The sequence below is a fragment of the Bubalus kerabau genome, chromosome 15 (genome assembly GCF_029407905.1).
Source record: "Bubalus kerabau isolate K-KA32 ecotype Philippines breed swamp buffalo chromosome 15, PCC_UOA_SB_1v2, whole genome shotgun sequence".
Taxonomy (NCBI): Eukaryota; Metazoa; Chordata; class Mammalia; order Artiodactyla; family Bovidae; genus Bubalus; species Bubalus kerabau.
In genome coordinates, this window is record NC_073638.1 from 29,415,090 (window position 1) to 29,442,063 (window position 26,974).

General features: G+C 42.8%; 1 long non-coding RNA gene across 1 annotated transcript; it reads right to left on the bottom strand.

Moving 5' to 3' along the window:
- Positions 1-1,763: 1,763 nt before the first annotated feature.
- LOC129628786 (uncharacterized) lies at positions 1,764-26,461 on the bottom strand. The gene is made up of 3 exons (XR_008702903.1): positions 26,326-26,461; positions 25,691-25,768; positions 1,764-2,339 (listed from the first exon to the last, which is right to left on the bottom strand). It is a non-coding gene; the product is annotated as an uncharacterized LOC129628786 (long non-coding RNA).
- Positions 26,462-26,974: the final 513 nt, after the last annotated feature.

Here is a 26,974-nt window from a genome sequence, read left to right on the forward strand (position 1 = left end):
TGGCTGTAGAGGGAGACTCAGTGCAGAGTGAAATCACATGAAAGTTAGGCTACATACACAGTAAATCTTGGACAAAACAAACAAACAAAACAAAACTTGGTGAGTGTTTTGTAGCTATTGTTACAAATTAATTTTGAATTTGTTCAAATGTTGTTTTCTGCCTCCATTGAGATAACCATATGGCTTTTCTCCTTTGTTCTATTAACACGATAAGTTACGTTAATTGATTTCAAACCAATCTTGATTACTTGGGAATGCTGTGTTATCCTCTTGATGAATTCCATTTACTAATATTCTGTTAACAAAGAAGCTCTCTCTGGGCCTAAGGGAAGATTTTTTTTTTTCACTCCAAATTCAATTATTTGATTGATATAGGACAATTCAAGTACTTGATTTCTTCCTGAGTCAGTTGTTATAATTTGTCTCCATCTCATCTAAGTTGCCAACTTTTTATTGGAATAAGGTTTTTCGTATTTCCATTGCTGTCTTTTAAAAATCTGTAAGATCTATAGTAAAATCATCTTTTTGACTTGCACCCCAAACTAAATCTTGGGACAAGAGTCAGACTTCAAATTGTAGGCAAAGAAGGTCCACACATTACCGCTGGTTGCTATGTCTCTTAGATCTCCTATGCTTATTTTCTTTTCTCAGTCAACCTTGAAGGATCCATTTTAGGCTTAATTAAATCTGTTGGGAAGAAAGGCAGACTCCAGAAACAACAAAAAGCAAGCTCATTGTTGATCTTGGGTGAGATTCTAGAACATGTTTGTGAGCAATACAAAAAAACTTGGTCATCACTGAGAGCTGTTGTATATTCATTAAGAATAATTTTACTTTATTTTCTAAATGTTATATACCTACCTCCCTTGCACAGTTGGGATTGTTTAAACTCATATTTTCTGTTGGCCTGTTTTGTACCAAGCATTATGCTAGGTGCAGGCAAAACAGGGGTGAGAAAAACAGACATACCGTCTCTTCTTACTGTGTACTGAGGGAGATGGCCATTTAAACAATAAGTAATGAACAGACATATTCAACACAAAGTGTATTGAGTGCTATGAAGAAATTGTGTAAGATTATCACAGGGTGACCTCATTTAGACTTGGTGGTGCAAGGTAGGGGAGGTTGCTCCAAGTAAAGCCTCCAAGAGATTTTATTTATTCATTTATTTATTGTTTTCTTTTGGTTGTGCTGTGTCTTCGTTGCTGTGTGGGCTTTTCTCTAGTTGGGGCAAGCAGGGGCCACTCTCTAGTTGTGGTGCCTGGGCTTCTCACTACGGTGGCTTCCCTTGTTGCAGAGCACGGGCTCTAGGGCGTGTGGGCCTCAGTAGTTGGAGCTCCAGGCTCTAGAGCACAGGCTCAGCCATTGTGGTGCAAGGGCTCAGTTGCTCCGTGGCATGAGCCATGGATCACGTCTCCTGCATTGACAGGCAGATTCTTTACCACTGAGCCACCAGGGAAGCCCAGGAGCTCATATTTAAAGATAAGTAGGAGTTAACCAGGGAAATAGGGCCAGGAAGAGTGTTCTAAGCTGAGTGAACAGAATGGACAAAGATCTTGAGTCAGGAAAATATTTGGTAAGTTTGAGGAACTGGAAGAAGGCTACCGTTTCTGGAAGGTAGTGGGAGAATAAGATGAGTTGGGGCCAGAGAGCTGAAAGGGTCAAATTTATGCAAGTTTTAAAAGCTTTTGGTTTTTGTCCTAAAGGCGCGAGAAAGCCCTTGAAGTTTAGGCAGGAATGTCGCATGATCCAGTTTTGTTTTACTTTTTATTACAGAAAACTTTAAACACATATGACAACATATAGCAGCATTAGGAACCCCTTCACGATATGAACAGCTTCAAAAATTATCAACTTACAACCTTCTGGATCTGGGAATAAGAAATAAAAATCCCCAGGAATTCTTGAGGTTATATACTGTTCTGTATTTTTCATAACACTTTATTTACATGTTTTAAATAACAGTGAGTGATCTTAATAATAATCAGTTCTCTGTAATAAGGTTATACTAAACATTTCAGAGGCTTGCTACAAAAAAGCAATGTAATAATAAATGCACATTTATTATTATTATGACCCAACATATTGTGACAAGATTATGTATGTCAATAACATGTTAACATGATCTCTATCTGATACAGACATTTGATAATAGAAGACACTGAATGACACTCTAAAAGGTTAACACAAAATAAATGCCCCCAAAAAATCATCTTAAAAATTGAGAGATAATGCTACCAATATTTAGTATTTAAAAGTCAGCGTTCTTGGGACTTCCCTGATGGTCCAAGGGCTGAGCTTGCAATGGAAGGGCCTGGATTTGATCCCACATGCCACAACTAAAAAAAGAAAAGATCCCGAATGTTACAATGAAGATCAAAGATCCTGAGTGCCGCAACTAAGACCCAGCTCAGCGAAATAAATAAACGTTAAAAAAATTTTTTTTTTATTGAATGAAAGTCAGCATTCTTGCTGGAGAGAATGTGAATACCTGCCGTTAGCAGCAGAAAGAACCCCAAACACACACTTTTGAGATGGCAGTGAAGGTAAATTGATGTGAATGGGATCATGCTGTGCTTTGGTTTAGGTCAACACCACAAGACTGTACAACACATTTTAACAGCCTCAGTGCATTCCAGCATTGTTTTGTTGACACTGTAACAGTCTAAGTGGAACACAAGGTGGGCATTAGAAATTTACAGGGAGATAAGATTGGATAGTTAGGGAGCATGAGGACGCTTAAAGAGGGGGGCAAACTACAGGACAAAATCAGCTTGTTTTTGCACAAGAGGAACAAGTAGGGAAAGCGAAAGCAGTGGAGGGGCCCAACTGATGAGATCAGAAAGGCCCACGAAACAAACTTCTGGTAGGATTTCATCAACACTTGTTTGAGTAACTTTCTGCTGTCACTGGGAAACCTGGGGGACTTTCTCCTCCAAGATGAGCCAGGCCCATACACTGGCCACTTTCACTTGTCCCCTGGTGGCTGTGCTCAGTCCACGAAGGACTGCGTTAATTTACTGGGAAGGTGTCAGGGGATGCAGATTAGGGGCTTACATGGTCACACATTTGTCACTTGGCTCAGTTCAGTCTCACACTCTGATCGTTATCATCTTGCTCTCTCTTTTATTCCTTGAAAAGGCCAAGTCTTTCTGTAAGCTGAGACTGGTAAAGTCCCTTCCTAGCCAGTTTACCCTGTCTCTGAACCCATAGTTCAACGTTGAGCTATTCTTACTCCTTTGATTACTGGAGTTACCAAATCCCTTTGTAGGGCTGGTGCTGCTGCTGCTAAGTCGCTTCAATCGTGTCCAACTCTGTGCGACCCCATAGACGGCAGCCAACCAGGCTCCCCCGTCCCTGGGATTCTCCATCCCCAAACTTTTTGGCACTAGGGACCAGTTTCATGGAAGACAATTTTTCCAGGAACCAGGGAGAAGGGGATGGTTTCGGGATGATTCAAGGGCATAACATTTGTTGTACATTTTATTTCTATTATTATTACCTCAGCTCCACCTCAGATCATCAGGCACTAGATCCTGGAGTTTGGGGACCCCTGGTCAACGGTACTGGTTTCATGCAGAAACTGCTCCTCTGTCTACATGCTTATTTAAATGTGGTTGTTATATAAGTAAGTGCATATGAATACAATGAAATACAAGGTAGCCTGTGTAGAGAATGATGTAGATCTATCCATACAAGGATGTGGATCATCAAGTTAAAGAAAAAAGTAAGTTACCAAACAACATTTTGTGGGGGGGTGTGTGTGGGGGTGTTTATAATTGCATAGAAATGGTTCTGGAAGGATACATTTTAAACTCTTGACTCCTGGGTTGGAGTATATGTATAAAACAGGAATGAAACAATAATTTAATTTTCCCTTTACTACTCTATTATTTTTATTTGCGTATATTACTTTTTAAATTTGAAACAAAAAATCTTAAACTCAAAACCTTGCTTTCCTTAGATTCACTTGAACCCTAATTTGATGGTATCTCTGAAGCAATTCCTCAATTAGACTTTCTTCTGTTCTTGAGCGAATAAAGATTAAGGGAGTACCTACTCTGTGTCAGAAACAGGAAGAAACATTAGAAGAGTTAAAGACCAGAGACAGCTGTGTCCTTTCCTTTTTAAAATATGTATTTATTTGCATGCACCAGGTCTCAGTTGTGGCATGACGGATCTTTAGCTGCAGTATGTAGGATCTAGTTCCCTGACCAGGGATGGAACCCAGGCCCCCTGCATTGGGAGTGGGGAGTCTTAGCCACTGGGCCACCAAGGAAGTCCCACCTGTGTCTTACAAAGACTTCAAAGTTTAGAGGGGGAGAGAGATGAGAAAGCAAGAAATTGAAGTACAATGTGATAAATGCTTGGATGCTACATCTGGGGTACTTGCAGAGTAAAAGAAACAACATAACCACCTTGGAGGAGAAGAGGGGAGATGGGCAGGAAAGGTTTCCAGAGGAAGTAATGACCACAGCAGTCTTTTCTTTTCCTTAATATTTTAATTATGAAAAATTTCAAACACAAAGAAAAGTTGAAACATCTGCAGATCCACCACCTAGATTCAGCAATGATTAACAATCTACCATAGTCACTTAATAAGTAATAAAAATAAATAAATGCTAAACCATTGGAAACTTTACCCCTAAATATTTAAACAGCTAGCTCCTAATAATAACATTCTCTTACATAACCACAGTGCCATGATCAAGCATAAAAATTAACATAATCTCTTTTATGGGAGTTCCCTGGTGGTCTAGCGGTTAGAATTCTGGACTTTCACTGACACAACTCCAGGTTCAATTCCTGGTCGGGAAACTAAAAACCCCACAAGTCGCACATCAGGGCCAGAAAAACACCCACTAGTCCCTATTAATCATCTATATAGAAACCATTCCAATATCCCCAAAATGTCTTTTTTATTCTAGTTTTGGCTGCTCTGGGTCTTTGCTGCTACACTTGGATGTTCTCTCGTTGCAGCGAGCAGGGGCTATTCTCTAGTTGCAGTGCCTGGGCTTCTCGTTTCGGCAGCTTCTCCTGTTGCAGGGCATGGGCTCTAGCGTGTGCAAGCTTCAGTAATTGTAGCGAGCAGACTTAGTTCCCCCAAGGCGTGTGGAATCTTCCTGGATTTGGACCAGGGATCCAATCCATGTCCCCTGCATTGGCAAACGGATTCTTAACCACTGGACCACGAGGGGAGTCCCCCAAAATGTCTGTTACGGGTTGTTTTTCTCCAGTCCAGGGTCCGGTCCAGGCTCACACGTTGCAAGTACGGCAATGATTTGTACTGTGAGAACTTGGTTCAGCTGGAGCTATGTTTGCCAGAATCCTGTTCCCTGGATGGTTTCAGGTTAGAATTAGTCAAATGAGGGATGGGCACGAGATTCGGAGGGCAGAAATGAAGCAGCAAGTATGATTCTCTGAAGGTCATTGTGATTAGACATGGTGACTGTTAGAAACAAGTGTTAAAAATGAGCTCAAGCCTGTTCTTGCTTTGTTCTCCTTTGTTGTTGTTCTTCAGTTGCTACATCATGTCTGATGCTTTGCAACCCCGTGGACGGCATGTCAGGCTTACCTGTCATTCACAATCTCCTGGAGTTCGCTCAAACTCATGTCCATTGAGTCAGTGATGCCATCCAACCATCTCATCCTCTGTCGTTCCCTTCTGCACTTCTTAGAGTCCTGCAATGCAGTCCAATTGTTGACCCTCCTGACCAACAGTGGCCCTGGGCCCACCTCCAGACACTTGCTGGTAGACCCGCAGAGGTGGCAGTTTTCATGAGCTTTCCCATCAGTGTCCCATGTCTGCTAGATGTGCTGGGTTTCCCACATTTGTGACTCCTTTCCTGATCCTCTGACTTCTCTGTTGGCCCTTCACTTCTCCAGCTCTTTCCAAAACTGTGTAAGCTCTAATTCCCATAGAAAACTACACTTTTATTAACGGTCTTGCACTGTGATTGGCTGAGGTACCTTTTGTTTATTTAATATTTAATATTTGGCCATGCTGGGTCTTAGTCCAAGCACATGGAATCTATGATCTTTGTTGCAGCACGCAGGTTCTGACTTGTGGCACTCAGGTAGTTGCAGCATGTGAGATTTAGTTTCCAACCAGGAATCAAACCCAGGACCCCCTGTACTGGGAGCACAGAATCTTAGCCACTGACTCAACAGGGAAGTCCCTCCCATAGTAAACTTCTTATTTCATAATTCACAGTGGTTAAGCTTTCCTGACTGATACACTTACTGGTTCTGACTGTGGTCTCAGGGAAATAGATTCTTAAGGATGGGAATCTGGAATTGGTTTTCTAATCTAATGAAATTTAAACACATTAATGATTATTGCCAGTGGGAAAGGGGCCTTCAGTGTTCCAAGGCATTCAGTGGCAAAGCAGTCACTTAATTCCCAGTTGTAGATAAAGCTCACTGTGATAAATGCCTATGGAAGGCAAACCTTAGGGTAACCAAATATTTGCAGTCCTAGAACATTTTAGTACAAACAGTGAGCTTTGTTGGTTGCTTCTAAGTGTGCTGGAGAGTTCAGAGAAAGAAAATAATGAACCTAGGCCTTTAAATTCCCAGCCCAAAATCTGGGAAAGGGACCAAAAACTTTCTCTAACTGCCATGGAGGAAACTTTTATCTCTTGTAGCCTCAGGGTCAAGATTTCTGATAACAAAACCCTCAGTTTTCACTTGGCAGGGAACTGAATTTCCCTACAAATTGAATTCATAACCAAGCAGGGTCTCATGTAAAATAAGACATTGACTGGGAAGGAATGAGATCCTGAATCTTAGGATGGGGACACGTGGACAGATTCTGATGAAACTAAGAAGTCCTTAACCTCTAAGTTCTGCTGACCCTCCCTGGGCAGTAAAAATAAAGTTACTCTTCTTTTACCTGAAGAACCTGTAATGATCTCCCCAGAAGTCATTGCCTCGCAGGCAACTCATCCTCCTAGAAACCTAGCCCCACCACCTCTATTAGATCTGTGACCTGATTCAAGTGCAAGCAGGCCCCAGCATGACCCATTAGGAAGCGCCAAACACACCAAAAGAATATTGAAAGTCTGTCAGTTTATATATTGTTTCGCTTTTTGTTTTGACAGAATTTCACCCTTACTGAAAATTGCAAGAATGGTACAAACGATACTCTTTACCTTTCATCCAGACCCCCACTGATGCCAATGTATATGGACAGAAAGCCAGAGAAAATGTGTGAGGATGGATCCTAAAGGTGTTGGGTCAGGATGGAAGGAATATTTATTGTGGCTTGGGCTGAATGTGTTTACATGAGTACACTAAACAGAGGTTCTGGATTTTATGTATTTGCTCATGTTGGCTGGGAATAGCTCTAATAGTTTGATTAAATCCAGAAAGGGCTTTCATTGAAGGAAGCTGAGATGTCAGAAATTCCAATATTGAGGAGGAAAGTATTCTGAACACTAGAGTAGGTTGATAACATAAAACCAATGTACAGTCTTCCTGGGTAGGATCCAGAAGATATTCCCTTCACCAGAGTTTTGAGACAGACATTGGTTAGAACACCAGCATCCTTGAAGAGTGCTGCTGCTGCTGCTAAGTCACTTTAGTCGTGTCCGACTCTGTGCGACCCCATAGATGGCAGCCCACCGGGCTACCCCCTCCCTGGGATTCTCCAGGCAAGAATACTGGAGTGGGATGCCATTTCCTTCTCCAATGCATGAAAGTGAAAAGTGAAAGTGAAGTCGCTCAGTTGTGTCCGACTCTTAGTGACCCCGTGGACTACAGCCTACCAGGCTCCTCCATCCATGGGATTCTCCAGGCAAGACTACTGGAGTGGGGTGCCGTTGCCTTCTCCCTGAAGAGGGCTACAGTGGCTTTTCTCTAAAGGCAGGCGTGGTGGTGGGGAACAGTCATCAAGACGGGCTTCCTGAATTAACTCAATGGGAATGACAGGCTATCAGGTATCAGAAGCAAAGTGGAGGCATTTAGTAACCTAGACAAGTTAGTGTAGTTACTTTAATGGGCAGGAGAGCCCAAACAGGCATCAAAGTGGTTTGGCCTACAGAGCTTTGGCAGCGGCTAACTGATCCGAGTGTCCCAGGGGCAGAAGTTTTACTTGGTTACTGTGAGTGAAATACTCTAGTTGTGGTCAGAAATCTGACTTCTAACGATAGAGCAAGAGCCCTTCAACCAGTTCTTAGATTGGAGCCTGTTCCAACTTTTTGGAATGAAGAGAAGCCTGAGACCACTTGAGGAAGGACCCCGCTCTATTGCCAAAAAGTCACACTGTAAATCTTCTACCAACCCTTTCTCCTGAAGGAACCTGCAACCATTTATCATGGCAACTGCATTAGGAAGGGGAGATAACCAGATTTTTAGGGGATTACTGAACATTGGCTCTGAACTGATACTAATCCCTGGAGACTCAAAATGCCACTGTGATTCACCGTCAAAGTAGGGGCTTAGGAAAGTCAGATGATCTTGAGTTTTGGCTTAGCTTCATGTCACAACAAGCCCAGTGGTTCCCAGAAACCATCCCATTATTTTTCCTCAGTTCCAGAATACATAGATGGATATATATTGCAGCTTAGATATACTCAGCAGGTATCTGAGAAGATAAAATCAGCAACTGGTAGACATTCCCCTGACCCAGGAAGTAAAAGCTATCATGACAGAAAAAGTCAAGTGGGCTTCCCTGGTAGTCCAGTGGCTAAGACTCCCTGCTTGCAATTCAAGGGGCCCAGGTTCCATCCCTGGTCAGGGAACTAGATCTTACATGCTGCACCTAAAGATCCCATGTGCCACGACTGAGACCTAGCTCAGCCAAATAAATACATATTTTTTAGAAAGAAAAGAAAAGGCTTAGTGGAGTCACTGGAACTGTGTCCACTTCCTAAAACAGGATACCAAAACCAGTATTGCATTCCTGGATGGACTGAAGAGGTCAGTGTCACCAACACGGTCTTGACAGACACAGAGGTAGTTATTCCTACCATATGCAGCATTCAGATCACCTATTTGTCTCTCTGAAGACTGATGGAACTTGGAGAATGACAGTGGATTATCCAAACTTGATGACTCAATCACAACTGCTATTCTAGGTATGATTTCTTCACTAAAGCAAATCAACATATCCCATGGTACTTAGTTTTCTATTGATTTGACTAGTGCTTTTTACTCTATACCTTTTAGAAGAGACCATCCAACGCAATTTTCTTTTAGCTGGCAGGTCCAGCAGTATACCATCATCGCTCTATCCTAGGGCTCGACCTACTCCTCGGCCTTTGTCATTTTCTAGTCTGCAAAGCCCGGAGAAGGCAGTAGCACCCCACTCCAGTACTCTTGCCTAGAAAATCCCATGGACAGAGGAGCCTGGTAGGCTGAAGTCCATGGGGTCGCGAAGAGTCAGACACGACTAAGCAACTTCACTTTCACTTTTCACTTTCATGCATTGGAGAAGGAAATGGCAACCTACTCCAGTGCTCTTGCCTGGAGAATCCCAGGGACGTGGGAGCCTGGTGGGCTGCCGTCTCTGGGGTCGTACAGAGTCGGACACAACTGAAGCGACTTAGCAGCAGCAGCAGCAGCAGTCTGCAAAGACCTCTGACCTCTTTTGCATTCCACATGAATGCAAGTTGGTGCTGCTTGTTGGCAGGATGACTCAGTTCTTCATCACATGTGACTCTCCACAGGGATGCTTAAGCGTCCTCAAAACACTGGGGTTGGTTTTCCCTAGAGCAATCTTAGATATCCCTAGAGCAATCTAAGAAAGAGCAAGGTAGAAGCTGTAATGTTTGTTATGACACACCTTATTGCTTCAGTTTACTGGCCAATATTCTGTTGGTCACACGGGTCAGCACTATTGAATGTGGGTGGAGACTCCCAAGCCCACAAATACCAGAAGAAAGGATTATTGCAGGCCACCTGAGTGGCTGGCTCCCATAGTCACGAAAATTATAAAGTTCTTTCTGTCTGTCCAACTTTTAGAAATTTGGACTTGTTTCAGAATATGAATTTATTTTTAATGGTATATACATACAAATACTATTACTATTAATATTACCAATTGAATGCATCAAGTCTTAGCCCAGAAGACAAGGACGCCACCTTCAATCCTGAATCTGATACCAGTTCAAGACATGTCCTTGAACATTTCTTTCTCATTAACATCTTTGACCTTAACTTCCTTATTGGTAAAATGAAGAATAAATACCTGTCCCTTGCTCCTTCCCCCTGAAGTGCTTTAGTTTTTGAAAAATTGACCCTAAAGGTCAATCCCATAAAGCTCCTCATTTTACAAATGTGGAAACAGTTCTCTAGAGAAATGAGGGGATTTACCCAGGATCATGCGCTTCCCTGGTGGCTCAGATGGTAAAGAATCGGAGTTTGATCCTTGGGTTGGGAAGATCCAAGATCCCTTGGGGGAGGGCAACCCACTCCAGTATTCTTTCCTGGAGACTCCCCATGGGCAGAGAAGCCTGGTCGGCTACAGTCCATGGGGTTGCAAAGAGCTGGACACGACTGAGTGACTAAGCACAGCACTCAGAATCACATAGCTGGCTAGTGACACAGCCAGAGTTAGAGCTCCAATCTCTCTAATCGTCAGTGTCTGCCTGACTATACTGCCTCTGCCTTAGAAGAAAAGTGCTAAGGAAATTCTACAAATCTTCACATTATTTATGAAGAGTAGGGGCTTGCTATCAGCCTGTAGGGTTATCGCTAACATTGTGAATCTTGAGCTTTGTAGTCTTAGGATCTTCCTTGACACTTAAAATTTTTGAGGACTCTCAGAACTTTCATTTATGTGGATTATATCTCTTAATAGAAAATTATTGTATTGGAAATTAAAATTCATAAAATACATTAAATGTTTTATTGCTTTAAAAATAATAAATCTATTGTATGTTACATAACCTTTAAACAATTTTTTTAGACTTTTTTTGGCTGTGCTGGGTCTTCGTTGCTATACATAGACTTTCTCTAGTTGTGGTGTGTGGGCTTCTCATTTGTGGTGGCTTCTCTCATTGCAGAGGACAGGCTCTACAAGACTTGATTTTTTTTATTGAAGTATAGTTGATTTACAATGTTGTGTTAGTTTCAGATGTACAGCAAAGTGACTCAGTTTTATATATATATATATATATTCACACATAAAAACACACACATATATATATACACATCAGTTCAGTTCAGTCGCTCAGTCGTGTCCGACTCTTTGCGACCCCATGAACCGCAGTACATATTATTTTATATACATATTTATATACATATATACATACTATTTTTCAGATTCTTTTCCATTACAGGTTATTACAAAATATTGACTATAGTTCCCTGTGCTATGCAGTAGGTCCTTGTTTCTCTATTTTATATTATATAAACTTTTCATTTAAAATGGTTATATCTTCCAAAAAGAAAAAAAAATAGTGAAAAAAGAGTGGTTTTGTTCTACAGTTTTGCAAATCTTTTTAACATCTGGATCGTGGAAGACAGCTGGATTTTCATAACTACTTCTGCATAGTCTAGAGCAATATCATATGTCATGTAACCTCTAGAAAATTCAAGGTTTGTTCATGATAGAATGAGAGGGATAAAGACATTTAAGCATTATTATGAAAATAGTTTTGATCTCATAAATCCTCTGAAAGGGTCCCAGGGAACTCCAGGATTTGTGGACCACACTATGAGAACCCCCAATGTCATCCTATGCCACAAGGCTCTGTTTTGCCCTATTTTTCATTTTCATTAATTATTAATGCTGTTTTGTAATTAATTTTCACTGACTACAAAGTAATTGATGCTCATCAGTTTTGCAGGTGATACAAAGCTGCAAAGCAATTATTATAAAAGGTGACAGAGTAAAATATTTACAGTAGTTCAGCAGACCAGAATCGAATAAAATTAAAAAGTGAAATGTCCTGCATTTACATTTTACTTTATTTTTGATCAGTTGCACATGTACTAGAAGCTTAAGCTGGGAAAAACTGGCCTCACAGCAGTTTGTATGAAAAAAATCTGGTGGTTTAGGTCAACCACAAGCTAAATATGAACCAACAGCTTACAGCAAAATGTTAAGAAGTATCGATAAAAGTGCAATCATTGAGCTGCAACAAATAGGCTGGGTTCTTTTCTTGGAGGAGGGGTGGGAGAGGATGGAGTTATTACAATTTCTTTGCTCAACCTCCGGCCTGGATTCCCCCAAAATGCAAATTGAGTGGATAGGAGGCAGGCGGCATTTGTGCTCTGCTAACAATGTGGTTTGAAAAGCAAAAAGTAAAAAATGCTAAATCTACAAACAAAAGTTCTCTTGAGTCCTACAGGCCTCCCTACCCAAAAGGATAAGGACATCCATCCCTCTGTTTTGGACCCTCAGGTCTCCAATACAGTGCCCAGCCCCAATCTGCACCAAGGGGGCAGCTCTGTCCAGGAGGTGGCTTCAGGCTGCTCGTGGGAGGTGCTTTCAGGTTTCCTTCCACTTGCTGAAATGGATCACCCCAGCAGTCACTCTGGCCAGTTGCCCCTGTCCAGTGGGCTCTCTGCTTCTGGGAGACACTAGGTCTGTCAGCATCACCTTGAAGCTGTCCTCAACATCACCCTTCTGAACTTGGCTTGATCACCTGGGTGGGGCTCAGCTCTTCCTGGCCTGTCCCAGAGTGGGAAAGGGCCTTGGTTCCTTCCTGCCTGTTGCATCTTTATGCCCTTATTGTAAAGTGGTTCCACCCTCTCTGTCTTGGGTCAAGAAACAAATTTAGAAGTCAGAAGGATGACTCCAGTTGGCATTCACCTCATAGAAAATGATGGCTTCTCTTGCTCTGCTTGTCTGAGTCAGTCTTGAGGATACCCTTCTAGTCTGGGCATTCCACAGTAAAGGATTATTAACAATTCCAGAGGTTGATAGAGGTGGTTCTGTCTCTGGTGTCAGATGAAGGTTCAAATCCCAGCTTTGTACTTGCTAATTGCATGACCTCTGCACTAGTTACTCAAACTCGATGAACCTCAGCTTCCCTATTTATAGAATGAAGATGATAATATTGGGTATCATGAAAACTGAATGAGATAATCCATGTAAAGTGCTTATCATAATATCTGACACATGATTGTTCATTTAATATTATTGTATACATTACACTTTATACAAAAAAAAATTCTGTTTTTGGAAATAGAAACTGAAGAGATGCCTTTCTGCCTACAACAAAGGCCATCAATATCTGACCAGAAGTGGTGCTCCTGGGCCATTGGACCACTTGGCCAGTGGGCCAGAGGCATCTCCTTTTCAGAGGGGTAGTTCTGCTCTATATTTGCATAACTAAAAGTCCCCTAAGTGGTTTCCCTAGAGTGAAAATGGATTAACGAAAGCTTTGAAATGACAGTTTTTCATTTCCTCCCCTCCTATCAAGGCATCAGAGATTTGAGAGTCAAGTTTCAATGGAGCTCCAACACTGGGTCTGTGTGTGTCCCCACTCACTAACCACAGAAGGAGAGCTCAGCCCCAAGAAGGCGCTGTCCATGCATTCAGCCATGCCTGTGCCTGACCCAGCCAGGCCCAGGGCAGAAGTGCAAATGGATGTCCATAGACCATATATCTAACATTTAAAAGTTATAAGTCAATACAGGGAACTGAATTAAGTTATCAGTCAATACAGGGAAATGAACTGTATTCAATATTGTGTATTAACCTATAATGGAAAAGAATCTGAAAAAGAATAATACATATTCTTTTTTTAACATATATTCTTATATATATAGTTATATATGTATGGTTATTTTTATATATATATATATAGTTTTATATATGGGGCTTCCCTAGTGGCTCAGACAGCAAAGAATCTGCCTGCAATGTGGGAGACCTGGGTTTGACCCTTGGGTTGGGAAGATCCCCTGGAGAAGGGAATGGCTACACACTCCAGTATACTTTCCTGGAGAATCTCATGGACAGAGGAGCCTGGCAGGCTACAGTCCATGGGGTAGCAAAGAGTCAGACACAACTGAGTGACTAACACTTTTCACTTTTCAGTTTTTATATATATATATATATATATATATATATATACACACACACACACACTTTTATTTATTTTTCTTTTCAAATTATTCCTATAATTTTATTTTTTATTTTTATTTTTAATTGAAGTATAGTTAATTTACAATGTTTATTAGTTTCAAGTGTACAGAAAAGTGATTCAGTTATATATATATATAAATATATTCAGTTTTATATATATACATATATATTCAGTTTTATATATATTCATATATATATTCAGTTTTATATATATAACTGAATCACTTTTCTGTATACTTGAAACTAATAAAACATTGTAAATTAACTATACTTCAATTAAAAAATAAAATTATCATTTGAAAAGAAAAGTAAATAAGTAGACGTCATAAGTCAAGCTAAGAGACTTATTTGATAAAATATAGTCTATCCTCTGCGCCTAGAGATTATCGCACTAAGTGAAGAAAGTCAGAAAGAGGAAGACAAATACCATATGGTATCACTTACATGTAGAATCTAAAATATGACAAAAATGAACTTATCTATGAAACAGAAACAGACTCACAGACAAAGAGAACAAACATGATTGCCAAGGGATGGGGGGTGGGGAGTGATGGTTTGGAAGTTTGAGGTTAGCAGATGCAAACTATTGTGTATAGAATGAATAAACAACAAGGTCCTAGTGTATAGCACAGGGAACTATATTCAATATCCCATGATAAACCATAATGGAAAAGAACATGAAAAAGAATATGCATAAGCTAAGCTAAGCTAAGTCACTTCAGTCATGTCCAACTCTGTGTGACCCCATAGACGGCAGCCCACCAGGCTCCCCCGTCCCTGGGATTCTCCAGGCAAGAGTACTGGAGTGGGGTGCCATTGCCTTCTCCAATGCCTGAAAGTGAAAAGTGAAAGTGAAGTCGCTCAGTCGCGTCCGGCTCTTAGCGACCCCATGGACTGCAGCCCACCAGGCTCCTCTGTCCATAGGATTTTCCAGGCAAGAGTACTGGAGTGGGGTGCCATTGCCTTCTCCAATGCATGAAAGTGAAAAGTGAAAGTGAAGTCGCTCAGTCGTGTCCGACTCTTAGCGACCCCACGGACTGCAGCCCACCAGGCTCCTCCGTCCATAGGATTTTCCAGGCAAGAGTACTGGAGTGGGGTACCATTGCCTTCTCCAAAGAATATGTATACCTATGGCTGATTCCTGATGTTTGGCAGATGTTTGGCAGAAACCAACACAATACTGTAAAGCAATTATCCTTCGATTAAAAATAAATAAATGAAAGTATATATATATATATTTATATCTGTGTGTATGTGTGGATCATTTTGCTATATAGCAGAAACAACATTGTAAATGAAGTATACTTCAATAAAATACATTTAAATATGTATGTACATACATATAGTCTATCCTCCTACCTTGAGAAATATACCTTCAGAACAACCAGGAGGTCCTGGCTCTAATTTAGAATTCCTGGACTTAGAGCTTCTCTCCAGAATGCAGAGGTGGAGGCAGGGCTGGCCTCTCGCTCTTCTAACCCTGCACCTCCACCCCATCCTGCACAGGGTCTCGGGGGTATGCTTGTGATCTCCTCAGCCAGCACATCTAGGTTCTACTACACGCCCAAACTTCAGGCCTAGGGATGCACACATAGATGAGCCAACCTATCCTTGGGATGATGGGCCCAGGAAAGAGGCCCTTGAAGGCCATGGAAGAGGGTGAGGGGCATCGCGAAAGAAATTCTAGGATCCCAGGTACATGGACTTGAGGGGAGAAGCCTGGTGGACACATATTCTCTGCTTCCTATAGGGAGGGGCAGAGTATGGGAGGACCACAGCAGGGGCCTCTAAAGTGCAGGCCCAAAGTTGGAGCCCCCCTTGCTCTTGTCTTTGCATGCATTACATCAGTGACTGTTTATTGACCATTTACTATAGGCCGGACACTGTCAGAGATTCAGATCAGTCGCTCAGTTGTGTCCGACTCTTTGCAACCCCATGAATCGCAGCACACCAGACCTCCCTGTCCATCACCAACTCCCGGAGTTCACCCAGACTCACGTCCATGGAGTCAGTGATGCCATCCAGCCATCTCATCCTCTGTCGTTCCCTTCTCCTCTTGCCCCCAGTCCCTCCCAGCATCAGAGTCTCCCAATGAGTCAACTCTTTGCATGAGGTGGCCAAAGTACTGGAGTTTCAGCTTTAGCATCATTCCTTCCAAAGAAATCCCAGGGCTGATCTCCTTCAGAATGGACTGGTTGGATCTCCTTGCAGTCCAAGGGACTCTCAAGAGTCTTCTCCAACACCACAGTTCAAAAGCATCAATTCTTTGGCGCTCAGCCTTCTTCACAGTCCAACTCTCACATCCATACATGACCACAGGAAAAACCATAGCTTTGACTAGACAAACCTTTGTTGGCAAAGTAATGTCTCTGCTTTTAAATATGCTATCTAGGTTGGTCATAACTTTCCTTCCAAGGAGTAAGCATCTTTTAATTTCATGGCTGCAGTCACCATCTGTAGTGATTTTGGAGCCCAGAAAAATAAAGTCTGACACTGTTTCCACTGTTTCCCCATCTATATGCCATGAAGTGATGGGACCAGATGCCATGATCTTCGTTTTCTGAATGTTGAGCTTTAAGCCCACTTTTTCACTCTCCTCTTTCACTTGCATCAAGAGGCTTTGTAGTTCCTCTTCACTTTCTGCCATAAGGGTGGTGTCATCTGCATATCTGAGGTTATTGGTATTTCTCCTGGCAATCTTGATTCCAGCTTGTGTTTCTTCCAGCCCAGCGTTTCTCATGATGTATTCTGCATAGAAGTTAAATGAAGAGGGTGACAATATACAGCCTTGACGAACTCCTTTTCCTATTTGGAACCAGTCTGTTGTTCCTTGTCCAGTTCTAACTGTTGCTTCCTGACCTGCATACAAATTTCTCAAGAGGCAGATCAGGTGGTCTGGTATTCCCATCTCTTTCAGAATTTTCCACAGTTTATTGTGATCCACACAGTCAAAGGCTTTGGCATAGTCAATAAAGCAGAAATAAATGTTTTTCTGGAACTCTCTTGCTTTTTCCATGATCCAGCGGATGTTGGCAATTTGATCTCTGGTTCCTCTGCCTTTTCTAAAACCAGCTTGAACATCAGGAAGTTCACTGTGCTGCATATCAAAGCTGCTGTAGACAAGAAGACTGAGTGGTCCCTGCTCTCAAGGAGCTTAGACTATTCAGGGGAGTTGAGCAGTAAAGAAAGGAGAAAACAAATAGCAAATATTTATACATTCGGGGGGAAAAACACACTATGAGAGAGGGAGCTGCTTGTGTTTGGGTGCAGGTGACCCAGGCTGAGGAACGGGGGATGAGAAACCAGGGGAGAAGGGAGTAGAGGGAAGAGTACTGAGTTCAGATGGAACCGAGGACAGGCCAGAGTTGAGAGGGGAGTGTGCAGGGAGGAGAATGGGGAGCGCCTGAATATGAGGCGGGAGGTGGGCAGCGGCAAGGCCACATCCAGGAGTTTGGATTGTACATCAAGAGTATTAAGAAGTGTGAGACTTCGCTTATACTTTAAAAGTCTCACTCTCGCTGCTGTGAGGAGAAAGGATTGTGAGGTGCAGAGTGGAAGTGGGGAGACCAGTTAGGAGGTGGAGGCGGCAGCTCAGGTGAGAGATAATGGTGGCAGGAGAAAGATGAGGCTGCAGGGAGGGAGATGAGGCCACAGACGGAGGCCGAATCTAAACGCCTTGGTGATGCTCAGAGGCAGGTGAGTTTGAGGAAGAAGGAAGCATCAAGATTAAGTGGCCTCTTTCCCTCCCGTCACAGACATGTCCTGTTTCAGTCACAGCTGCCTCTTCCCCATGAAATCCCTCTGATGGATGTTTTAAAAGGCTTAAATAGTCAAACCTGTTAACATTTGCCTCTGTGACATTTTCCCCATCATTTTCTTTCCAAAAAAAAAAATAGTTTACAGTGAGAGAAGGAGAAATATATTATGACATCCCTTATGTGTGAAATCTAAAAAGAAATGATACAAATGAACTTACTTACAAAACAAAAAGAGATTCAAAGACTTAGAGAACAAATTTATGGTTGCCCAGGGCGAGGGGAGGGAAAGTTAGGATGTTTGGGATTGTCATGTACACACTGTTATATTTAAAATGGATAACCAACAAGGACCTACTGTAAATTCCTTATATCATTTTTCTTTTTTTAAATAATGTATTTATTTTTGGCTGTGCTGGGTCTTCATTGCTGCATGGGCTTTTCTGTAGTTGCAGCAAACAGGGGCTACTCTTCATCAGAGTATATGAGCTTCTCTTTGTGGTGACTTCCTTGTTGCAGAGCTTGGGCTCTAGAGCACAGGCTCAAGAGTTGAGGTGCAGGGGCTTAGTTGCTCCGAGACATGTGGGATCTTTCTGACCCAGGGGTTGAACCCGTGTCTCCTGCATTGGCAGGTGGATTCTTTCCCCCTGAGCCACCAGGGAAGCCCTTGTTATATCTTTTATTTTTTTTAATTTTTATGTTTATATATTTGGCTGCACTGGGTCTTAGCTGTGGCATGTGGGATCTAGTTCCCCGACCAAGGATCCAACCTGGGCCCCATGTATTGGGAGATTGGAGTCTTAGCCTCTGGACAACCAGGGAAGTCCCTATCTCATCATTTTTTAATTCTCAAGTCATTTATCACTTCAAAACTTTATATTATTTAGCTATAATTTCTTTTCCTTTTTCAAATTGGAAATTAATCTAACAAGGTAGTATTCTTCAAACTGTTGATGGCTACTCATAAGTATAGTGAGGTCAGCTTACTGGGTAGGGACAAGAATTTTCTTTCTAATAGGGTAGACTAGGAGTAGAATTGGATAGGGTAGAACAGATCAGAGCCCATCTGACATAATAAGAATAAATATGCTTTATGATCTGTTGCTTTAATTATGAATTTATATTTATGAGTGTATTTACTTGGCTGAGATGTCTCACATATTTCATGGTTTGAAAGCTTCTTTATAAACTGTAATGATATGATCTATCATTCAATTCAAATATCAATTCAAATATCATTCAATAGGAAAAGGAGTTTGTCAAGGCTGTATATTGTCACCCTCTTTATTTAACTTCTATGCAGAGTACATCATGAGAAACGCTGGACTGGAAGAAACGCAAGCTGGAATCAAGATTGCCAGGAGAAATATCAATAACCTCAGATATGCAGATGACACCACCCTTATGGCAGAAAGTAAAGAGGAACTACAAAGCCTCTTGATGCAAGTGAAAGAGGGGAGTGAAAAAGTGGGCTTAAAGCTCAACATTCAGAAAACGAAGATCATGGCATCTGGTCCCATCACTTCATGGCAAATAGATGGGGAAACAGTGGAAACAGTGTCAGACTTTATTTTTCTGGGCTCCAAAATCACTACAGATGGTGACTGCAGCCATGAAATTAAAAGATGCTTACTCCTTGGAAGGAAAGTTATGACCAACCTAGATAGCATATTTAAAAGCAGAGACATTACTTTGCCAACAAAGGTTCGTGTAGTCAAGGCTATGGTTTTTCCAGTGGTCATGTATGGATGTGAGAGTTGGACTGTGAAGAAGAAGGCTGAGCACCGAAGAATTGATGCTTTTGAACTGTGGTGTTGGAGAAGACTCTTGAGAGTCCCTTGGACTGCAAGGAGATCCAACCAGTCCATTCTGAAGGAGATCAGCCCTGGGATTTCTTTGGAAGGAATGATGCTAAAGCTGAAACTCCAGTACTTTGGCCACCTCATGCGAAGAGTTGACTCATTGGAAAAGACTCTGATGCTGGGAGGGATCGGGGGCAGGAGGAGAAGGGGACGACAGAGGATGAGATGGCTGGATGGCATCACTAACTCGATGGACGTGAGTCTCAGTGAACTCCGGGAGTTGGTGATGGACAGGGAGGCCTGGTGTGCTGTGATTCATGGGGTTGCAGAGAGTCGGACACGACTGAGCGACTGATTTGATCTTATCTGATCATTCAATTTCTTTCACCATTAATATTAACATGAGTCCTCCTTTAGTATGTGCAAAATTCTAGTTCAGGCATTCAACAAAATATTTTTAGCACCTAGTATGTGTGATACCTATACTGCGTGGGGGGAATGAAACAACCATGAATAAAAATATAGTCCTTCTTCTCACTCCCAGAGCTTATATAAATGCTGAGGTATGTTTTTAGCTGTCTATTCTGTTCCACTGGTCTTTCTCTGAATTCTTGCTCCAATGGCACAGTTGTTATCATTGTACTTGTTCGTTGAGCAGCTGTTAAGGGCTAAGCATTGTGCTAAGTGCTTTGCATCCAGCTGACACTCAATATTATAAGTTTGTGGAGAATGGATGCCTGTACTGTGTATGGCTGAGTCCCTTTGCTGTCTGAAACTATCACAACATTGGTAATTGACTACTTGTGTGCTCAGTCATGCCAGACTCTTTGCCCATGGACTGTAGCTCTCCAGGCTCCTCTGTCCATGGGATTTCCCAGGTAAGAATACTGGAGTGGGTTTCCATTTCCTCCTCCAGGGGATCTTTCAGATCCAGGGATCACAGCATGTCTCTTGCATCTCCTGCAGTGGCAGGTGAATTCTTTACACTGTGACAAAAAGTTAAAAAAAACAAAAACAATACTCTAAATGGTATTCTTCTCCCCACTCTCCTAGATAAGGACATTGAGGCTACAAAATGTTAGCAATCTTTCCAAAGGTGACTATATTAGTCCATTCAGGCTGATACAACAAAGCACTGCAGTTTGTGTGGCTTCAGCAACAGAAATTAATTTTCTCACAGTTCTTGAAGCTGGAGAGTCTAAGATCCAGGTTCTGATGGAGTTTGGTTTCTGGTGAGGGCTCTCCCCCTGGCTTGCTGATGACCTGCTTCTTGCTGTGTTCTCTCATGACCTCTCCTTCATTCCCAGGCATGGAGGGAGACAGACAGACAGGTCTCTTTATGGGTGCAGTCACACTGGGGGTTAAGGCTTCGACATGTGAATTTTGGCGGGACACCATGCCACAACAGGGACATGTCCAGGAAGTGGTAGAAGTTGTAGCTGTTCAGTCGCTAAGCTGTGTCTGACCTTTGCAACCTCATGGACTGCAGCATGCCAGGCTTCTCTGTCCTCCACTATCTCCTGAAATTTGCTCAAGGAAGGAAACTCAAGGAAGAGCCAGATTCAATGTCTGGTCTGCTTCCTCCAGAACCTGAATTCTTACTTATCACCCATTTCTCTCTGACAGGGCAAATCTCATCTCATTATTTTTATTTTCTTTAAAAAAAAAAAAAAAGCGCTATTCTTGGCCCTTTATTCTTTCACATGAATTTCACAAATCACTTTGACACATTCTGTGGTGGTAAGAACAGACGTCCTCACACCGCTGAGTCGCCCCATCCAGGAATGTGCTACGTGCTGTCTGTCAGGGAAGTCACGTGCTTGTCTTCATGCTGGTCTCGCACATATTTCTTGTCAGGGGGTTTTCTGAGGTGATTTTATTTTTAGTTTAGTGCTTCTCAAACTCTGATGTGCATACCATCACCTGGGAATCTTGAAAAGCAGACTCTGAGTCAGCAGGCCCCGGGGCAGAGCCTAGGATTCTGCATTTCTAGCAAGCTCTGGGGTGATGCTGCTAAGGTGCTGGGGCTCGCACGCTGATCACTGAGATTGTGGTTGTGCTATTTGGAATGGGATTATTTAATCTAATATTTTAGACCCTGTTACTGTGATTCTATAGAAAAGCTAATGATTTTTTATTTGGCCAGTTTTGCATGTTCTTCCTTCCCAGAGTCTGCCAGGCTTGCTTGTTGCTGTGGAGACCAACTGGAGCTGCCAGGGTCAGGAAGAGGGTCTAGGGAGAGGGGACCATCATACTTATGCTAAAAAAGGATGTATGGCATCCATGCCTGGAAGTCTAGGTAACTGGGACCAGTTGCCTGGCAGCAGCCACCCTCCCACACACACCTCTTGTGATATTACCCTTCCATGTGATTTAGACTCAGACCCAGCAAATTGTAGAGAGTCCAGTAGGTGCTCAAGGAATACTTGCTGGGTGAATGACTCTGGGGGCAATCCTATGCCCTACCCTCAATAAACAATTCTTGCTGATGGGGAAACTGAGGTCCAGAGGGAGGTCCTGTTTGAGCTGAATTATGGGCCTGACAAGCATAAGAACTCAAGTTCTTGACCTCTACTCAGAGGTCCACCTTGCTCTTGGCCTGAGAAACATCAGAGAAGCTCAATCCAAGATCAGTACACAGAGCTGAGAAGAGGCCTTCAAGATCATCTCACCCAGGGCATCCTAACCAGAGATGTGTCAGAACCATCAAGTTCCTGGCTGGGCCTCACCCCAGCAGAGTCTTATTCAATAGGTCTGTTGTGAGCAATACAGACTCTGAACAGTCCCCAGGTGGGTGAATCAGGTATGGAGCCAGCTTGGGAACCACTGTCCTGACCCAATCCTCTTGTTTACTGAAGAGGAAACTGAGGCTGGGAAGGGAAGCAACTTGCTAATAGCCACAAAGAACCATTCTGTAGGAATCACCTGAAGACCCGAGCTTCAGGAAGTTGGAACCATATCCAACCATGGGCTTCCTGATCGGGAGAGAGGGGAGGTGAAGGGTCTCAGGGTCCGAGGCTGCCTTGGCAGCTATACCTGGCATCCCATTTTTCCAAGCACAGTAACAAGTCAAAAAATGTTTGTGTGAGAGGAGGAAAGCCCATTGTTTAAGGGCTTTAACTTGAGAAATGTTGGGGCTTGCCTTGTAGCTCGATCAGTGAAGAATCTGCCTGCGATGCAGGAGACCCTGGTTCGATTCCTGGATTGGGAAGATTCCCTGGGGGAGGAAATGACAATCCGTTCCAGTATTCCTGCCTGGGAAATCCCATGGACAGAGGAGCCTGGTGGGTTACAGTCCATGGAGTTGCAAGAATCAGACACGCCTTAGTGACTAAACCACCACCATGGCAGGATGATTTAAAAAAAGCCAAGATCTCTCAAAGCAAAGAGTCAATGAGGGATTTCCTATCCCAGCTCTGTCACCAATTAGCAAATTACTTAGCCCAAGGCTCAATTTCTCCACCTGTGCTCCTGCCTAGAGCCCCCCACATAACCTAGAGGTTAAATGCATGGTACTTAGAAGCAGACTGGCTGGTTCAAATCCCAGTACTGCTGCTTGTTGGCTATGTGACTTTTGCCAAGTTGTTTCATCTCTTTATGCCTGAATTTCATCACTTGTAAAATGATGGCAGGGCTTCCTTGGTGGCTCAGCAGTAAAGAATCTACCTGCAATGCAGGAGACACAGACTTTACAGGTTCAATCCCTGGGTCAGGAAGATCCCCTGGAGAAGGAAATGGCAACCCACTCCAGTATTCTTGCCTGGGAAATCCCATGAACAGAGGTGCCTAGTGGGCTACAGTTCATGGGGCCACAAAAGTTTCGGATGCAACTGAGCGACTAAACGACAACAAACAAATAGTGACAATCATAGTAATTTCCTCAAAGGGTTTTGTCGTGAAGGTTAAATGAATGAATGCATTTCCCTGACCTCTGAACCTTGTGCCTTAAGCCAGAATCATTCATCTTTTCTGCCTACACTTACTACCTCTGTTTTAAATACTTTCTTCCAAATTTACATCTTGAGCTCCTTCCTCTCCTCTGATCTCTACATTTCAATACTCAGCTGCCTGGTGGACTACTCCTCTTGGACATCTAATAGACATCTTAAGCCTCACATGACCCACACTGAACTCTTCATCTCCCTCCCTAAACCTGCTTTTTCCCAGGTTTTCTCTGTCTCAGGTAATGGCAACTCCACACTGCTACCTGCTCAGGCCAAAGCCCTTGGAGTCACCCATTAGCAAATTACATCAGCCCTTCCTTCAAAATACACCTGGAATCCGACCACTTCTCACCACCTTCACCATAGCCACACTGGTTCATGTCACTGTCTGCTCTTACCTGGACTAATGAAATAGCTTCTTGGTGTCCCTGCTTTCATTTTTATTCTCCTCAAGCCTATTCTTTTTTGTTTTTTTATCCCCAAATCTACTTTAAAAAAATTTTTTTTAATTTTCTTTTTGCTGTGCTAGGTCCTCATTGCTGCACACGGGCTTCCTCTAGGTGTGGTGTGTGCTGGCTTCTTACTGCAGTAGCTTCTCTTGTTGAGGAGCACAGGCCCTAGGCACATGGGCTCAGTAGTTGCGGCTTGCGGGTTCTAGAGCTCGGGCTCAGTGGTTGTGGTCCAGGGGCTTAGTTGCTCCGCAGCATGTGGGCTCTTCCTTGACCAAGGATCGAACCCACGTCCCCTGCATTGGCAGGTGGATTCTTATCCACTACACCACCAGGGAAGTCCCTCCAAGTCTATTAACATAGCACCCAGGGTAAGCCTATTTACTTGCCTAGAGAATTCCAGGGATGGCGGAGCCTTGTGGGCTGCCGTCTATGGGGTCGGACAGAGTAGGACACGACTGAAGTAACTTAGCAGCAGCAGCAGCAGCAGCATAAAGGTCATGTTATGATACTCTTCTGCCCCAAACTCTCCAGTACTTCCCAGTTCAATGAAAAGTGAAAGTGTTAGTTGCTCAGTCATGTCAGACTCTTTGCGACCCCATGGACTGTAGTCTGCTTTTGTCCGTGGAATTCTCCAGGCAAGAGTACTGGAGTGGGTAACTATTCCCTTCTCCAGAGGATCTTCCTGACCCAGGGATCGAACCCAGGTCTCCTGCACTGCAGGCAGATTCTTTACTGTCTGAGCTACCAGGGAAGCCTCCAAAAGTACTAACCAGGTCCCACCCCTGCTTAGCTTCTGAGGCCAGACGAGATCAGGTGTGTTCAGGGCGGTATGGCTGTAGACTCCCTGTTTCGAGTCAGACTCAAAGTCGTTGTAGGACCTATGAAGTTGTATACAATCTGGTCCCACCATCTCTGCTGTTATCTTCTTTACACTTGGCTCACTTTATTGCAGTCAGCCCAGCCTTTTACATGTTCCCACACCCCCGAATCTTTGTATTTGCTAGCAGAGGCCTGGAACATTTTTACCCCAAGTCATCCTCTTGGCTCACTCTTGTAACCTTCAAATCTTCACCCAAAAGTCCCCTTCTAAATGCTACATATTTCCTGGCAGCTCCAGCCCTCCCTGTCTTCCTTTCCAGCTTTACCTTTTTTAGTAGTACATGTGTCCTTCTCACAAACTATTTATCTAATGCACTATCTAATTTTCTTATTTATTTTGCCTATTTTCTGCCTTTCACCTTTAGAAAGTAAGCTCTGTGAAGACTGGGATCCTTGTCTATTTTGTTCACTGCTACATCCTAAAACAAAACCTGGCTTACAGTACTGAATACACTCCTGATAATAATTGTGAATACATTTAGTTAATATCTAGTCACCCTAGTTATTCTTTTATCATTTTGGAAACAGTAAGAGTCTGGAAAAGAACAATTTTAAGCACTGACATTTCTTGCTAAAAATCTACAAACAATGCTTATGAGAGCGTACTAAATGAAAAGGCTACAAAATCACACAGATACTATGATTACAAATTTGCAAGATACGTAGAAGAAAAAGTTGCATTATTTTTCATTGTAACATTACAAGGAATTTCTTGCTATTTTCCAATTTCATTTAAAATTGTCTCTAAAACAAAAGTTTGACTTACTGAAATAGGGACAACATGACATCCTTTACAGAAAAATGAAGCAAAGCTTACCTTATCTTTTCGGCAGTACCTGGAACAGGTCTGGAGAGAAGGGAAAGCACATTGTTGGTCTTGATCATAGGGCTTTTTCTGTAAATCATTTATAAAAATAACTGTAAAATAACTGTATATACAGTGTTCATATACTGTATAATTAGATTTAAAAATAAGCCTGGAAGAAGGCTCTTTAGAAAAAAAAAGCCTGGTCCATAAGGGAGACTCCAACATGAAACAAAACTCCCATTCTTTAAGTCCCGAAACCAGGAGTGCAATTTCGGTTAAAAGACAGTGGGTTCGAGTCCCAGCCCAGGAGTTCAAGTCCCATTCTGAGTTTTGGCTGGGTTCAAGTCCCATCTGAGGTGTGGTTGGGTTTGAGTCACAGCGTGAGCCGTACGGTTTCACAAGGGTCCTCTGGCCAGCAGCAAGGCAGGTTTCGCTCCAGGGCACACCCCCACGTGCCACATCCCGATGCCCTAGTCTCAGATGATAGGAAGGAGACCCTCAGCAGCCTCCTGTGCCGCCGGTCCGAGAACCTTCTGTGATATGTTCCAAACTCGGCCCATCTCACAGGAGGAACTGGGTGCATGTGAAACCACGGAACCCAGACTGGGACTTGAACCCATGATCTTTTAATTACAATCACTCACCTGGTCTCAGGCCTTAACAAAGCTCAGGTTCTTGATGTCTCATCACAGAAATAATGCAGTGAGAGACTGATAGGCAAGAAGTGGATTTATTTAGAGAGAAAGACTCCACAGAGTGTGGGCGAGAGGTACCAGGGTATGGGGTTGTCAGTTTTTATAAAGGTGGGTAATTTCATAGGCTAATGAGTGGGAGGAGTAGTCCAGCTATCTGGGGGGAAGGGGTGGGGATTTGCAGAAATGGGCCACCACCCACTTTTTGGCCTTTTATGGTTAGCTCAGGACTGTCACCTGTGGGTGGGTCATTCAGATGCTAATGTATTACAATGAGGATATAAAGAGGCTCAAGATCATGGATGTGAGAGATGGACCATAAAGAAGGCTGAGTGCTTTCTTTGACGAATTGATGCTTTTGAGTTGTGGTGCTAGAGAAAATTCTTGAGAATCCCTTGGACAGCATGGAGATCAAACCAGACAATCCTAAAGGGAATCAACCCTGAATATTCATTGAAGGACTGATGCTGAAGCTGAAGCTCTAATACTTTGGCCACCTGATGCCAAGAGCTGACTCTGATCAGGAAAAGACCCTGATGCTGGGAAAAATTGAGGGCAGGAGGAAAAGGGATGCAATGGTTGGATAGCATCACTGACTCAA